Below are 15518 nucleotides of genomic sequence, written 5' to 3'. Positions count from 1 at the left end.
GTAAGTCAAAATTACACAGGCAGACTTAATTATACTATTTCTTCACTTCTGAGTGCTCAGCTTTGCACCCATAGCAGTTAGCATTCATGGCAGTTTCTGTGAGTGTGTGACTTTGCTTGGTCTTTAAAAAAATGGAAAACCTCACTATTTGGCATTGTTGTGATACTTCCAAAATATCAGCAGCCTTCCACTCATTACATCTAACAAGCTGCATCAGCTAGAGTAGTCACAGGGTCCTGCTGCAGGAAGGGACAATGGGCTGCAGTAAGAGGTAGGGAAAAGATGGGTCTCCTGCTGGGCTTTGAGGCACCACAGAGGGGCACATTTGCCAGCACTGGGATGCTCAGAAGCCCACATGGGCCAGCTTTTTCTGCCTGTCCTTCCTGACCGTCAGCTTGATGCCTCCCTCTGTACCTCAGATTCCTCCTGACCCCAGTTATACACTGCAGGATGAGCACATGCTCATCTCTATTTCTGGCTGTCCAAGTCCCAGGTACTTCCTAAGAACACCACTTTCAGACTTCTCAGTGCAAAGACCTTCCTCCTCCAACCTCTTCCTCCCATGTTTCCACCCGATCTCCCTCTTCCAGGCTCAGCTCCACACTTGCTCCCTTCATGACATCCTCTCTTTCCAGTAGATCACACCACTCCCTCCTTAGCCAAGCTTGTACTAAGGGCTTCTTTTCCATCTCTTCTTTTTCCTCACTGCCATGGGTTACAGCTGAAATTTCTTTGTCTCCCTTGCTCCCTGTCCATGTTCCTTCTCCTACCGGTCATCATTTTCAACTCCATCCATGCTCACTGTTCCCACTTCTGCTGGTCCATTTTTCACCCCAGTGCATCATGTCCTTGCCTGACCTGCACAAACTGAGTCTCTGCCTTGCCTCCATTTCTTCACTCAGCTCCCCTCAAGCCCCACTTCTCCTCTCATCCAGAAATGTAAAAAGTTCAGCAGTTACTCTAAAGTGGCTTAAACCCACACTGGTTCCAAAGGAGATCCTTTGTCTGCCTCTCACTTCTGCAGCTTGTGCGGCTGCACAGTAATCCAGCTAAAGGAAAATGCAACAGCTGACAATTAACTCATCCACATAAATAAAAGGCTGAATTTCAGCAAGATCAGTTTTCTGCTCTGACACACTGGTGTCTAGAGTTGGGAGTAAGGCAGCACCATCTTTTGCAGTAGCAGCAGAGCTGTACATGGATGTGGTGGTTTGACATGCCAGGTGCTCACCAAAGCTGCTCTATTACTCCTCTCCTCAGCTGGATGGCAGACACAAAATGTAATGAAAGGTTCAAGAGTTGAAGATGGAGAGAGAGACTGGAGATCACCCATGAGTGACTGTCTGGGGCAAAAGAGACTCAGTTTCGGGAAATTATTTGAATTTATTGCTAATCAAATCAGAGTAGGATCATGAGAAGTAAAACAAATCTTAACACCACCTTCCTGCCACCACTCCCTCCTTTCCAGGCTTAATTTTATTTCTGACTCTCTAACTCCTACCCACCAGTGGCATGGGGAGACAGGGAATGGGGGCTGCAGTTAGTTCATCACATTTTGCTTCTGCCACTGCTTCCCCCTAAGGGAAAAGAGCCCCTCCCCTGCTCCAGTGTGGAGTCCCTCCCACCAGAGACAGTTCATGGAGAACTCCAACTGGAATCCTTCCCACAGGGTTCAGTTCCTCACTAACCACTCCAGTGAGGGTCCCTTTACCACAGGGTGCAGGCCTTCAGGAATGGACTGCTCCAGTGTGAGTTCCCCATGGGGTCACAAGTCCTGCCAGCAAAGCTGCTCTACTATGGGCTCTTCTCTCCATGGATCCACAGGTCCTGCCTGACGCCTGCTCCTGTGTGGGCTCCCCATGGGCTCACAGCCTCTTTTGCACATCCACCTGCTGTGACATGCAATCCTTCAGAGGCTGCAGGTGGTATCTGCTCCCTGTGGACCCCCAAGGACTGCAGGGGCACAGCTGCCGTACCGTGGTCCTCAGCACAGCCTGCAGGAGAATCTCAGCTCCTGAAGCACCTTCTCCCCCTCTTTCTTCAGCACCTTTGGTGTCTGCAGAGCTGTTTCTCTCATTTATTTTCATTCCTCTCTTCTCTGGCCACAGATACTCCTGCCCATAACTGGTTTTTTCCTTCTTACGTATGTTATCCCAAAATCATTAATACTTTTGCTGAATGGCTCGGTCTTGGCCAGCAGTGGCTCTGCCTTGGAGCCACTTGGCATTGGCTCCGTCAGACAGAGAAGTTTCTAGCAGTTTCTCAGAAAATACACACCTACAGCCTTCCCTACAACGTTTCCATGCAAATTCAATACAATGGATAAAAGCAGTCTTGCAATTATGGGTTTAGCCAAAATGGGTAAGATTTGAAGAAGCAATGGGAAATCAGTCCTAAACGGAAAAATACACTATACGGCCAGTGCTGCCTGAGTTCATGCCAGAAACATCTTATGACTCCCAGTTACTGCTCTGCTCTTTAAGACAATTGTTCGCAAGAGGTGTCATTCTTTAGCAGAGTGAGAGGAGATTCACATCAAATCTATTTCTCCAAAAGAAACCTGCATACTAGCTATGAAACAAGACTAGGAAGAAACTTCTAAAAGATTATTAACTCCAGAATAAAATGCAAAAAAAAGGGCTGGCCTGAAGTGAGACATTTCCTACATTACAATACCCCCAAAACAAGCGACTTCTACTGTAGTCACGCTCAAGTCAACATGCAAGAAGAAATGCAACAATTAAGGCTATTCATCAGTTGAGGTTTTGAAACCCATTATCCATATTCTATTCAGGTGTAGTCTCTATTTCGAATTTTGGGGGACACTGTCAGTGAGGAATGTGAAAGGAACCTTCAAGAGACCCTGTGCTGGAAACATTTTTTTGCCAACTCTACTATGCTCCCCTGCAGCATTCCTTTGCTAGGATAGCTCATTCTGCTCAGGGAAAGAGTTTCATTTCGCCAGTAAAGTACCTGCACATAACACATATCTGTTAGAGGAAGTTATCACCTTACCTTATGTGCTAGTATCTGCAAAGATGTTTAAGAACAGACAAGATCTGGCTCACCAAAACAACCTTCCTGCACAGCCATTTCTGAGCTGTCTCTGCAGTGCCTTTCTCTTTCCTTCTCAGTGTTGCAAAACATTAATCTAGATTCATAATTCAGATCCTCAAAAGAAGCGAGAAAGGTTACATCAGTGCCTGAGTCACTTTAAGTTTTGCACACAAAACTGTGAAAAACATTTTTCATGAATGAAGTAGCTAGAAAGAGCCAAAGGTTTGGGTATGTGTTCACTGTTGACAAATACTTAATAAATTTCAGAAACCTTCTGTGGCTGATGCAACGTGAGAAATCCTCAGAGGACTTAGCATACAGCACCGTCTTCACATGCAGATAGCCAAAAGTATTCTGCAAAAGAACACTGTCCTCTTCATGGGGTGCCAGATGGGTGAATCTTAAAACTGACAAACATGAGGTTGCAGAGCAACCAAAAAATTCTAATTATAAACCTTCATCACATCATCCAAGCCATATGCAGAGTAATTCAAAACAAGGAGAAACAGAAGAACAAATGGGTAGACAAAAGCAGAAAGTTCAGGCCTGCTCCTCTTCTTGAGAACATACACAGACAAAAAGAACAAGGCCCCTTTGTAGCATTCTGATTTTCAGACAGTACATCTTACTTCACAGCTGCTGTGCTACCACGATGACTGCTCCCTTTCCATCCAACCCATCCTTGCTGCTCTGTACATGAGTCAGACTGGAGACCTGTTCAGCCCCTAAATATGTGCTTAAGTCTTTCCATATTCAGGAAAGAAACTCAGATGAAATTCAGAGTAATGAAAAGCATGTGCTTAAGTGTTTACCTGAATAAAGCTGCTCTGCTGAATTCGTGCGAAAATGTCAAACGCATGTCAGGCAAAGTCAGGATCTTCCACAGCACTCCTGTTTGCAGAGCCTCTGCCATGAAAAGCACTGTATCCCAAAGGGGGAAAAATTTTTTCCTGGAGAGCAGCCCAGAACGAAAGGAGCCATCAGATCAAAGATAAGTCTTACCTCCCCCACTACACCCCTCACTTCCCCAAACAGCAGATCAAGGCAGAGGAGGACTACAAAAAAGGAAAAAAAATAGATTTACTTTCCAGCAGAAAAATGAGACGTTCCCCCGACTCCCTTGGTTTCTCCAAGCAATGCAGCTAGGAGCAGGCTGTTGCTTGCCTGGAAGCTCATAGACCACAAGATGTGAAGTCATGGAGTGCCAGTGTCAAGTTATTTATTGGCATCTTCCGCCGCCAAGCCACTTCACAGTTTGGCAGTACGCAGGAGGGTGTTCAAGCTGACCACAGCAGGCTGACCTTTCTGCTTCCACAGACAGAATGGTCTCCAGCCCCCATGATTCAAGAAGCCATGGATACTTTTGTTTGTTGGCCATTATTCATTAGACTTGGGAGACCAAGCTGTTTAAACTCAAACTTCTTGAAGCAAAGAAAAAAATGTTGCACATTTTACATTATGTCTTGAAAATATGAAAGCCTGCTGCAATCTTCAAACACAATATTTATGAATTGGTCTTTCAGCCAAATCCACTTTTGCATAAGGATATACAGCTGCTGGTACCCAAAAGTATGATAGTTCCCAAATATATCTTTGCCATTTTTAAAATCATTCTAGGGGCTTGAAAATAATATTTTCTTTCACTCTAAGTGAAATCTCTAGCTCTGATGTTTCAAAGACAGTCTGAAATTAGCTGGGTTTTGTGTGTGTTTGTTTGTTTGTTTGTGCACAAGAATAATTGATTAAATCAGCACAAGCGTAACTGATTATACACTCTAACAAAACCACTGAAGAATTCAGCAGCAAAACCAGCAGTATCATGAAGAGCCATACCCGATTTTTATGCTTACATCTCCTATATGGAATCCCCTCTTAATTATACAGTAGCAAATTTGAAATGTGTCATCACCTCGTACCACTGGATATCATAGATTACGAATGAATGTAACCTGAATTTTTCAACACTGTTAAATAAAAATTTTTAAGATGTCTCTTTAAACTTTTTCATTAAAGGGGAAAATTTGCATAGAGGAATATTTAAACACTCACAACTTACAAAGAATGTCAGCCCTCTTTCATTAACCAGAGCAATGACCCTCTAATAGCTTCACACTGAAAAAATATGGCAAGAAAAAATATGCAGAGAAAGATGCCATGTCTAATGCCAATCAGGACTTAGAAAATATATATATATTACAGACTGGTCAAATGAAATATGAAATTCAGACTTAAAAATTGAACTTACATCCTTCAGCCCTCAGAGAAATCATCTATTTTTAATGGAAATAGAAAAGCTATCTTTATCAAATTTCTCATTCAGTTGACAACAATAAATCTATTGTTCAGATGTAGTGGAAATGGGTCTTGGGAAGAGGAGGGTTTTAAGAAAATCAAACAGAAATTGCATCAAAGAAGACAGGCTTCTTTAACTGTCATTACTCTCTATATATAGCCTGCAGTTTTGGATTCGTTTTAGGTTTGCCAGAATAACAGGCAATTGGGCACCATGAAAAATTATATTTTATCATTCCCATAAGACAAAACGTATTTGCTTCTTTAAGGGAGAATAAGCAAGTTTAGTGTTATGTCTTTTACTTTAAGAAGCATGTCTGCAGGGATCCAGATGCTGAGAAGCAGAAAGCTGGTAACTTTAGCTTGAAATGCTACACTATACATTAAGAAGCCATATACCTACTATTTATTTCACAAGCATGAATTAGGTCTTGTGACAAAGAACACAACTTTCAGTCAGATTTGCAAGAAAATAACAATACCTGGCACCCTCCAAAGGCTTTCCATCTGAAAATGCAAACAATTAAGAGGTAGCAGGGTGAGGGGGGGACCCGAGCCACTGTACAGAAAACCAATGGAGCCGGGACATACAGGGAGAACTCCCAAGCCATCAGGTGCTGCACAGCTGGAAGCAAAATGACAAGGTACTGCCTGATGTATCCTAACCACAGAGGTGGATCAACACCCAAAACCCCCCTTACTGTAGCTCCTCTTCCTGTCAATGGCCTGTTTAGCATGCCAGAGCCCCCTGCTTCGTGCCCCCCTCCGACACCTGGTTTTGACTGACACCCAGAATTGTTCATACCCTACAATACTCTGCAAAGCTGTCCTAGTTTACAGATCAGAGAAGTGATGCACAGAAAGCATTATATATGTGGTCTAAGCTCATAACATTGCACAGTAGAAGAATTATGAATAAACCCCATTTCTCTGGAGATTTCCAGTTTTGTCACCCTCAACAAAACCCCTTTTACACAGACTTCAAAATCCGCAAGTATTTTTTTCTGACGGAAATACTATGCCAAATGTTTATTTTATCAGTCCAAAACTCAATTTACTGAAACCCTGCATCAATACTTCAGAAGAAATTCTCTGCCCAGAAGAAGAGGAAGGATTACTGAGATGAATATTGTGCAAATAAATCTCTGCCTGGATCACCAATCTTACAAACTGCTGCTTTGCCCTAAGGCAAGTACCTTAAAATAAGCACCTGTACATAGAAGGGGTCTAAACAAGCTAAATGAAATTACTGGAAACATGTATGATGTATATCAACTTTTTACAGTGCTGTAGTCAGTGAAGGTGAGAATAATAGACTGAAAGAGAGTGTGAGACAGTAAGAGGAGAGAAGAAAGGAGGGGAGGGCAAGGTGGAAAGTAGAAGGTGCTAAGACCTGAGAGATGTAAAAAGAAAAAAAGATCCTAGTAAAGGAAGTTAAAGATTCAAAACCAGAAATATAAAAGGAGAGGGAAGAGTTAGAATACAAGGTGAGATAAAAATTTAAAATTAAATTAAAAAATAAAATCAACCCAGAAAGTGAGAAAGTTCAGACCTTTTAGAAACTCAGGTCAGTAATTTTCTGTTAGTTGAACTCTTCTTGATTTTCGCCTTAATGGCAGTGGGAGTTCTGCCTTAATGAGGACAGCAGGACAGGCACCAAATGCAGCTTCATTTCTTATACTTGAATAACAGTAAGATATAACAAGATATTCTGTTGTTGAAAAAGATGATGCATTTTTAATAAATACGGTGTTAGAAGCCAGGCAGTATAAATGTAATTGCTACAACGAACTGAGTTACATCAGTATGTGTCAGCTGACAATAGGGTCCTTTGTGCTGGAAAGAAAGAAAAAAGATGGAAAAAAAAAGACTGGTGCCACTCTACAAACAATCAAATTAAAGGCCCAGAATTATTCCAGCAAAGCTTCCATCGACTTCAGTGGCAGCCCAAAAACAAAGAAGATTCTTCAGTCCTTCTTATAAAAAAATATAAATACAGGAATGACTATGAGTGACCTATTTATTTTTCATCAGTCTTGCTCTTGCTGAAATTGTTGGAAATGCACCCAGCTGCTTTACAGAACTATTGTTTGATTAGGCTGTTTATGTGAAACTATTTTTCCCAAATATTGTATTACTACATGAAAAAAAAAAAGCATTAAGAAGTAGATTGGAGAATAAAATATTCTTCTCATCTTCACAGCCAAAAATAAAGCAAATTATAACAACTCCTTGTTTATCTGATGAGCAGGATAAAGATTTTGCCAGAGTAAATAGTGGCCTTAATGGTCCATGTAGAAATCATATAGCTGTCTTCCCCTTTATAAATTATAAACTAAAAGAACCCTCGCTGGAAGTGTAACTGGAATGTGGGTATGTCTAATACAAAGCCTCCAATTTAAAACCTTTTCCTGTTTTATATGTCAAAACCAGGAACAGACAAAATACCACAAGGAAAATCCATAGAATTACCAATGAAAACATAGAGGCAGATATTTTGTATGAGAATTAAAAATAACAGAGAAATATCCTATCTCTAGCTGATCATGCTGCACACAGTATTGACTAGATTTTGCAAGCATACTGTTCTTATGCATAACATGGGAAATATGTCAATTCTCCCAAAGTATTAATGAGAGGTGTCCCACCCAAACCAATAAGTCTAGGACATGTTCAAAGTCAGATTTATTCAGCTGCTGACTCAATCAGATAACCAGGAATGCTCAGGTTTTGCACAGTTACATCCACCTGTTGATTTAGAGATTACAGGTGGAAGCTGCCTTATTAAAACTGTTCTCCAGCTTAAAAGTTTGACACACCTAATAGAGGGAATCAAGAGAAAAACATCTGCTTATGTCTGCTTATCGATGATAAAATGATAATAAATTATCAAACTCAATTATTACTGTTTGCAGGAATAACATTATGCTTAAAGAAATTCATTGCCATCTGCAAGCCTGTTAAAATTGATTACAATTCTCTTATGCTGGTTTTCTTCCCAATGGTTGAATAACACTGTCTGTTTTTAAAGGAAAAAACTCCAAAGCTGCTTGAATAATAAATTGTTTATCCCTTGATAGAACAAACCATAGTGATGAACTTTAGGAATGGTTACCAAATTAGAAATGAGAGTGAAAAACAAGTACTTTCCTGTTCAAGGCTTTGTTTTTAACATCTTTTTATTTTTAACTAGATTGAGTGCTGATTACAGAAAATTCAAGGCTATCCAGACATCAGGCTGCTCAATTGACTGGAAAGTTTGATGACTTCTCTAAAAAGTGAGGTCTGTGCATGAAATTAAGTCAGTATCACCGATTCTAGATAATTTAAGGGGGAAGAGAGGAAAAGGTTAATATTGCTTATTAAATAATGTTAAATGAGATCAAACAAGACGTGCAGGATTCAGGAGGGCTCTTGGAGCTCCAGTTGTTTCCCCAGGCTGCTTATGCAACCTTGTTTGTGCAGGCAGTGCAAGGGCCTGCCATTTTATTACATAAGGTAGCCCAAAAATATACAGCTAGGCAGTTGTGAGCTCCATTAAGCGCTGCATTGGAGTTTCTGTATCAGTTAGTGTCTGGAAAGTTTAGGAAACTACCAAAAGGGCTTAAGACATTGCTGAGTTTGGGATTGGTGCTTGTTGCTTTAATAGCAACAGACCTCAACCAAAAGGCAGCAAAATGCCATCGGTGTGAGCTGTGCTTTATTACACTGTGCTTTGACCATTGCTTAAGTAAACAGCAATACAGACTTTGGTTTAGCACAGCCATCAAAAATACAATCCATGGCTCTAAAATCTGCCTTTCAGATGATTAAGCAAATTGTCTGGGTTAATAAACAGCAGTCAACACAACATTTCTGTTTTAACCAGTGCTTAAATTCAGTGGATAACTGAAGAAATTTAATTCTCAGTACAGAATGTCAAGGTCTGGTCTTGTAGAGACAGATGAAACTCTAACTACAGCAACGCCTCCTCAGAGAAGATGTCCACCTTGGCCAAAATCCTCTCCCTGACACCGAGCAACAGGGAAGGCTGGGTAAGCCTGTGTCAGCAGGTCAGGCATGTAGCAATATTACAGTCTCCCAGCAGGGACTTCTTCAGCCAGGCATTGTTTCTCGTTATTCAATGCCTTCAGGTGGGATTGCTTCCCTGAATGAACTGCTTTCTGAACCTACTTGAACCCAAGAATATAATCCCCACCATGACTGCATAGCTCCACAACAGGACACCAAGGAGGGCATTCAAGCAGTGTACACTGCTTTTTGGGGTACAGTTCTGGACCATGCCTTGGCTCTTCTTTGGAGCACTTCAACTACCTCCTCCCAACCAGCATGTCCCATGGCAGATGACCTGTAATGGGGCCAGCCCTGAGCAGGGAAGGTACAAGCCATCAATAGAATCTTGGCCTTGGGAACTGAGGGGGGCCAGATGCTGGTCCACTTTGTTTTGCAGAGATGACACAGGGAGACCACCTGGCTCAGCAGCCCCTCTTGGCCATGGCCAGACACATGTGCTGCAGAGCAAGTACAAGAACAAGGCAAACCAGTGATGATATTTCTTCAGGATACTCACCAACCTTCCAAAATATGCAGCTCAAAACTTCCTATGCCAGAGGCAGTGGTTTTAAATTTAATAGCCCTTGATGGATTTCTCTTCCATGAACTCATCCAGTCACCTCATTAGCTGATGTAACCTCTCAGCATCCACATCCTGTGGTGAGGAGCTCAGCAGTCTGACCATGCCATGTGAAGAGCAATCTCCTTTTGTTTCCATTCCTGCAACTGCCTGCCCAGGGCCCTCTGCTGCCATGGCTGTGATCAGTCATTCCTGGTTTGCCTTCTCCGTGCTTTGCTTAATTTTACAGATGTGTGTTGCACCACTTTATCAGCATTGTCACTCCTGAGACAGGAGTCACTCTTTCTCTGATTACCTTTGCTACGTCCCTCCAAACCTTCTCCCTCGCCATTATCCATCGCTGATGTGGGGGAATCAACAGCACAGGACACTGAAGATAGGGCACATTACAGCTGCTACAGTGAAATAATGAGCATTCTTTTTTATAATTTTCCATCCTTTTAAAAACAATCTTAATGTTCTAGTTCCCTTTGGTTTTTAACTCACACCTGCACATTGCATTGATTTTTTTCTTTCCGAGCTGTCCATGGAAGCTTTTGTCTAAGCTTTGGCACCTTCAGTGACCTGTACCAAATAATTTCTTTGATTATAGATATATTTTCTTCTATTTATTTTCAAACTGACATGCATATTACATTTATATCACATGGAGATACTCAAGGAGAAAGGCTGACTGAACTATCCCAGTAGATGACACTCTGTCACGCCAGCACTTCCTGAACATTTTGAAATTAGAGGTTTCATACCTGAATTTCCAAATTTCCAAATTTCAATTCTTATCTCAAACGTACATACACATCCTCTAATTTTTTTTTCCTGTATGATCATTCCACTTGGCTAGAAATCTTCTATTTTATGCAGATCCCAAAGAACGGTAGTAAAACAGCTGAAAAACACCTTCTGTCATAATCAGGCCAGCAAAAGCCCAGCTGTTTTACACAGACTTGTGCCCAAGCAGGAGAAGGTTAGATAACCACCCTGTTCCCACCATTTACATGGTCATTTTTGGAGTATCTTGATGCTCAAGGCTTGCTACCTGCCACAATGACACAGGAGAGAGATGACAAACCTGCTTCAAAGTGCTGGCAGGTAAAGGAGAGGACAAGAAACAGCAGACAGATGGGGTACTATAAATCTGTTATTATAGTATGGCAATACTATTTCCTAGTAACAAAGGTCCAAGCTCACCAGTGACCTAAGTTTTGTGAGAGCTTTATTTTGCTGAAGTCACAGGTGGATTTTCAGACAGAAGCAGGATTAAAACTAGCACTGGGAACGCATAAGACTATTCTTCCCAAATGTGGCAGGCAGCCTGCAATAAACACTGATTTCTGCCATGGTCTTTGGATAAAGCAACAGAAGTGTCTTTACCAAAGAGTAATTAAAACCAACGTTTTGGTTGGACTGAGCTGCGCCTCATAGTTTGCCTTCAGGGGGAAGAGACACAGGAAGAGAAGCATAAAAACCAGTATTTACCCCTCTATCCCCAAAATGTACATCAAATTCATGGGGACGAGGCCAAGAAAGCCATTCCCCTACATCCCTCAATCTAATCTGCCAACATCCCAGAGCCACCACGAGATGAATGCAAGGAGCAGAGAATGAACCACATCTGCAGCTTCTCAGCTCCTTATTCAGAGCATGAGCCTACATGACCCACATCCCTTGATACCCCCTTGCCTTTCCTGCCCTGCAGCTCTTGTAATTTTGAATTCAGCTGGCAATATACTGTTTTCCATACATACATGCATACATTATATATATATATATATATATATATATATATATATATATATATGTATATATTCTGTGTCCCATAGCATGTCACAGTGGCTTTAGTCCCTCCCAAAAAACAGCAATACCAAAAGCAGAACTGCATAAATAAATCCACCACCACCTATGCATTCTGCTTAAATGCTATTACACGTGCTTCCTTTTCAAACTTCAGTAGTCAGACTCATCAGTCTATCAGCTGATGTAGATTACCTACTGAATTAAATTTGTTAAAATACAAATATTTTCGTGGCCTCAGCCTACCTTTTCAAGAAGTTTTATTAAGATCAAGGATTGACAGTTAAGCCAAATCCAGGAAAATTATTTTTTAATACAGATAATGATCCCTCTAAAAAATCTGCAATTCAAGTGCATATCCCCTAAGAGCCTAGACACAAAACTATAAATCCAAATGTAAGTTACCTAAGTTCATCTAACACAGAAAAGAAAAGCAATTAAATGCACATAAAATGTGTATTTGGCTGTTATTTTTAACTGAATGACATTTACCAATCCAGGGGAGAGGGAAAGAAGCAGAAGCAGGGGCTGAAACGCAGAGCAAGCAGTGTCAGGAGGAAAATGAGAAGGATGAAAAAGTAGTAGTATCATGCTCTGGTTATTGAAAGAATGGAAACCACTGTGTTTTTGCATGCTCAGATCTCCTGTCCCTGTACACGGCAAGGGTCAAAAGGGTCAACTTCCTTCTTTCCACCATTCCTTCTCTTGACCTGGGGTTACCACCTCTATCTACAGTTCCCTGCACCTTGTTCCCAAGATTTGTCATCTATGACCCCACAAATCCTTTGTCTCAATTCTCTGCTCTTCAATTTCTCCATGTATCCATCACCAGTACTTCTTCTCAGAAGTGGGACAGTTCTAGTCCCACAATTTCTTGTCACCATGCAAGTGAATTAAACAGTTTCCTCTTTCACCCTCCCAATGCATCACCAGGCACACTCTGCTACTGAAGATGCAGCTGAGAAAGTCTTTAATTCTCCCTCCTGTGCTCCCTGTAGAAGCAACACTCTGAAAGAATAACTGGGGGGAAAGACCACTCAGCCCATCAGCCACCAACTGGAGGGCTCTCATCCTTCCCAGGAAGGGGAGCAGTTGCTCAGCTCCTAACAGTGCTGGGATGTTCAGCTGTTCAGCCTTGTGCTGAGAGCACCTTCAAATGAGTGCAGTGGTCAAGCCCTCAACAAGTCCTCTCCCAAGAGCACACACCCTGAGCATTGTGATAAAATTATACTGGAGAGAAATTCTGGAAGATTCTCAGAGGATCAACAAAAGGCACACCCCCATCACAAGATGATCCCAAGCAAAATATCTTTTCCCTCCTCCAAAACGCGATGCCACAAGAATTTAGGTCTCAAAGAAAGTGTTTCTCAGCATACTGAAAAAAAAATTCAGATACCCAGATAAATCAAGGTCTCCTAATGCACGATGTAAACCTAAACCATCTTCATCAAATACATGGTCAAAGAACAAGTTTTCGTCTTACCATGTTCTCAGAAATAACCAAACCATTTAATCTGAAAGTTCCCAAAGACAGTCTGTCTTCAGCAGACACTGAACTGCAAAATACCAGCCTAGGCTTAAGCTTGGCAAATGCATAATCACCTGACAGCACAGCATTGTACTAGAAAGCACTAGCTAATTTTAACTGTAGACAACATCGCTGCCTATCATGAAAAAACAACTCCTTCAAGGGCTCTTGCATGTTTCAGGGTAGAGATCTGGGCAAAAAAAAATCGTAATTCTGTGGATTCAACCCTGCAAATGTGCAGAAAGGCACCTTTATTTGGGATGGAAAATTAATTTAGGAAAGCTCACTTTCTCCAAGCTTTGGTGCAGGGCACAAAAGTAGGGAATCACCCTGATGTCACATACCTAGTTCTAGAAAACCTTCATTTTCACATCTTTAGTGAAATAATGTACAGTTTGGCAATCACATTCTCCAGATTCTCCTGGCCATCTCTGCAGAGCAACCCTGTGTTCATATTCATCTACTGAAATGTATGCAGGATTGGGCCCTCCACCAGCTGACAGCTCTCAGAATCAGACGAGGATCAGTGGATGAGCTGGCTATGTCTGGACACCGTGATCTCTAATTATTTAGCACCACCAAAGAAACTAAACCCACAGTTTAGGGCATTAACACCTCACACTGAGGTAAATTAGATAGTTTTCCACTTCAAGAGGCAACCACTTGTTGAACTGAATGCTCAGGTTGGCTGTGCCCATCCGAGAGATCCCTACAGCCCTTCTGGAGGTTTAGCGCCATCAAAAAAATCCAAGTTCCTCTGCTGGCTGTAACGCTTATAACCGCTAATTATTTCTGAGTCACTTGAGTGAAAGTAAGCTGCCATCCTGTAGACAGCTAGGGAGTACGGAGCAAAGTTTCTGGATGAGCGTGCTTGTTAATTGCCAAATCAGGCTAGTGACCATAGAGGAAAACACCACGGCACAGCTCCGTGTGAATCCGGCGCTGCCGTTCTGCCGTGTGTTTAAGGTTTGCCCCGTTCCACGCACGGATGCAAACACGCGGGAGGGGAGTTCTGCGCAGGGCCGCTGCAGCAGGAGGGCTCTCCCAGCACACCACACAACCCCTGCTCCCCCCAGGAGCTTTCACCCATTCAAAATCCCCACTGGTCCGACGGGAAGTTTTCCTTGCGCAAACAGCGCCCGGTCAAATCGCAGACCCTGTTCCAGTCTAGCTCATAGGAACCCCCAAAGTCAGGAAACGTCCAACCATACCAAAACGAGATGGCGAGGAGGACTGCTTAGGGGGCAACTTATTTTCCAAACGGAGGGGCCCGCCCGGCCGGACCCCGCCGGCCCGGCCAGGACAGACACGCCGGACATAAGCGAGCTCCCCACGGAAACTTTCCCGAGGCAGAACCACGCCACCCCGCACCACCGGGCATGTCCGTGACCCCCGCGGGGACACCGCGGAGCTGACCCCGGCCGCCGCCGCGGGAGTTACGCGTGGCCGAGCATCTCGCGTGGGTGCCCTGAGCAGGCGCCCCCCGGGCGGGTGTCGCCGGTGGGCGCCCCACGGGACGGAGGCAGGGTCGGGGCCGCACGGTCGCGCGTTACCTGGGGTGCCGGTGCTGCGGGAGCGCGGCGGGGAAGCCCCAGCCGCCGCCGCCACCGCTGCTGCTGCTGCTGCTGTCCGCGGTGGCCACCTGGGCGCGGGAACCGCCGCCGGTGCCGGTGCCGGCGAGCTGGATGCCGCTGCTTTTCCGGTGCCTCCCGGTGCCGTTGCGGCAGCGGCCGCCGCTGCTCCAGCCGCGCAGGAGGCCGGCCTCGGGAGCCGGCAAACTCTTCCTCGCCGACGAGGAGCCGGGGACGCTGCCCGCCTCCTGCCTGCCGCCGGTGCCCTGTCTCATGGTGCGCGGGGCCGCCGCATGCCGCTCTGCCGCCGCCCCGGGCGCCGCGGGACCCACGCGCGCCGGGGCCAGGGGCTCCGCCGGCACCGGGAGGCCGCCGGGAGCCCGGGCTGCTGCGGGGGAGTACGGAGGCCAGAGGCCGGGGGGGCTGCTGGCTGGGGCTCCCGCTGGGGCATTAAGTTGGACGCGCGGCCTGGAGAGGCAGGGCGGGCGCGGGGGCTGCGGGGTCGATAGTTCTCCACGAAGTTGGAGCCCGGCGGGCGAGGCGGGGGCATCCTCTCCGCCGGCCCTTCATCGCCGCCCGCCGCCGCCTCCCCTCGCCTGCCCCCGCCGCCGGGCCACCGCCCCGCGCCCTCAGCCGGCGGCTCTGC

At 44.4% G+C, this 15518-nt stretch overlaps 1 protein-coding gene across 1 annotated transcript in view; it reads right to left on the bottom strand.

The window, feature by feature from the left end:
• NPAS2 (neuronal PAS domain protein 2) overlaps positions 1-14938 on the bottom strand; it is a 103002-nt gene extending 88064 nt beyond the window's left edge. The window contains exon 1 of the mRNA XM_050971510.1: positions 14855-14938. The gene's annotated coding sequence lies outside the window, so the exon portion shown is untranslated. The remainder of the gene's footprint in view (positions 1-14854) is intronic.
• Positions 14939-15518: the final 580 nt, after the last annotated feature.

The sequence above is a fragment of the Serinus canaria genome, chromosome 1, assembly GCF_022539315.1.
Source record: "Serinus canaria isolate serCan28SL12 chromosome 1, serCan2020, whole genome shotgun sequence".
Taxonomy (NCBI): domain Eukaryota; kingdom Metazoa; phylum Chordata; class Aves; order Passeriformes; family Fringillidae; genus Serinus; species Serinus canaria.
This window is presented reverse-complemented; position numbering and strand designations above follow the sequence as displayed.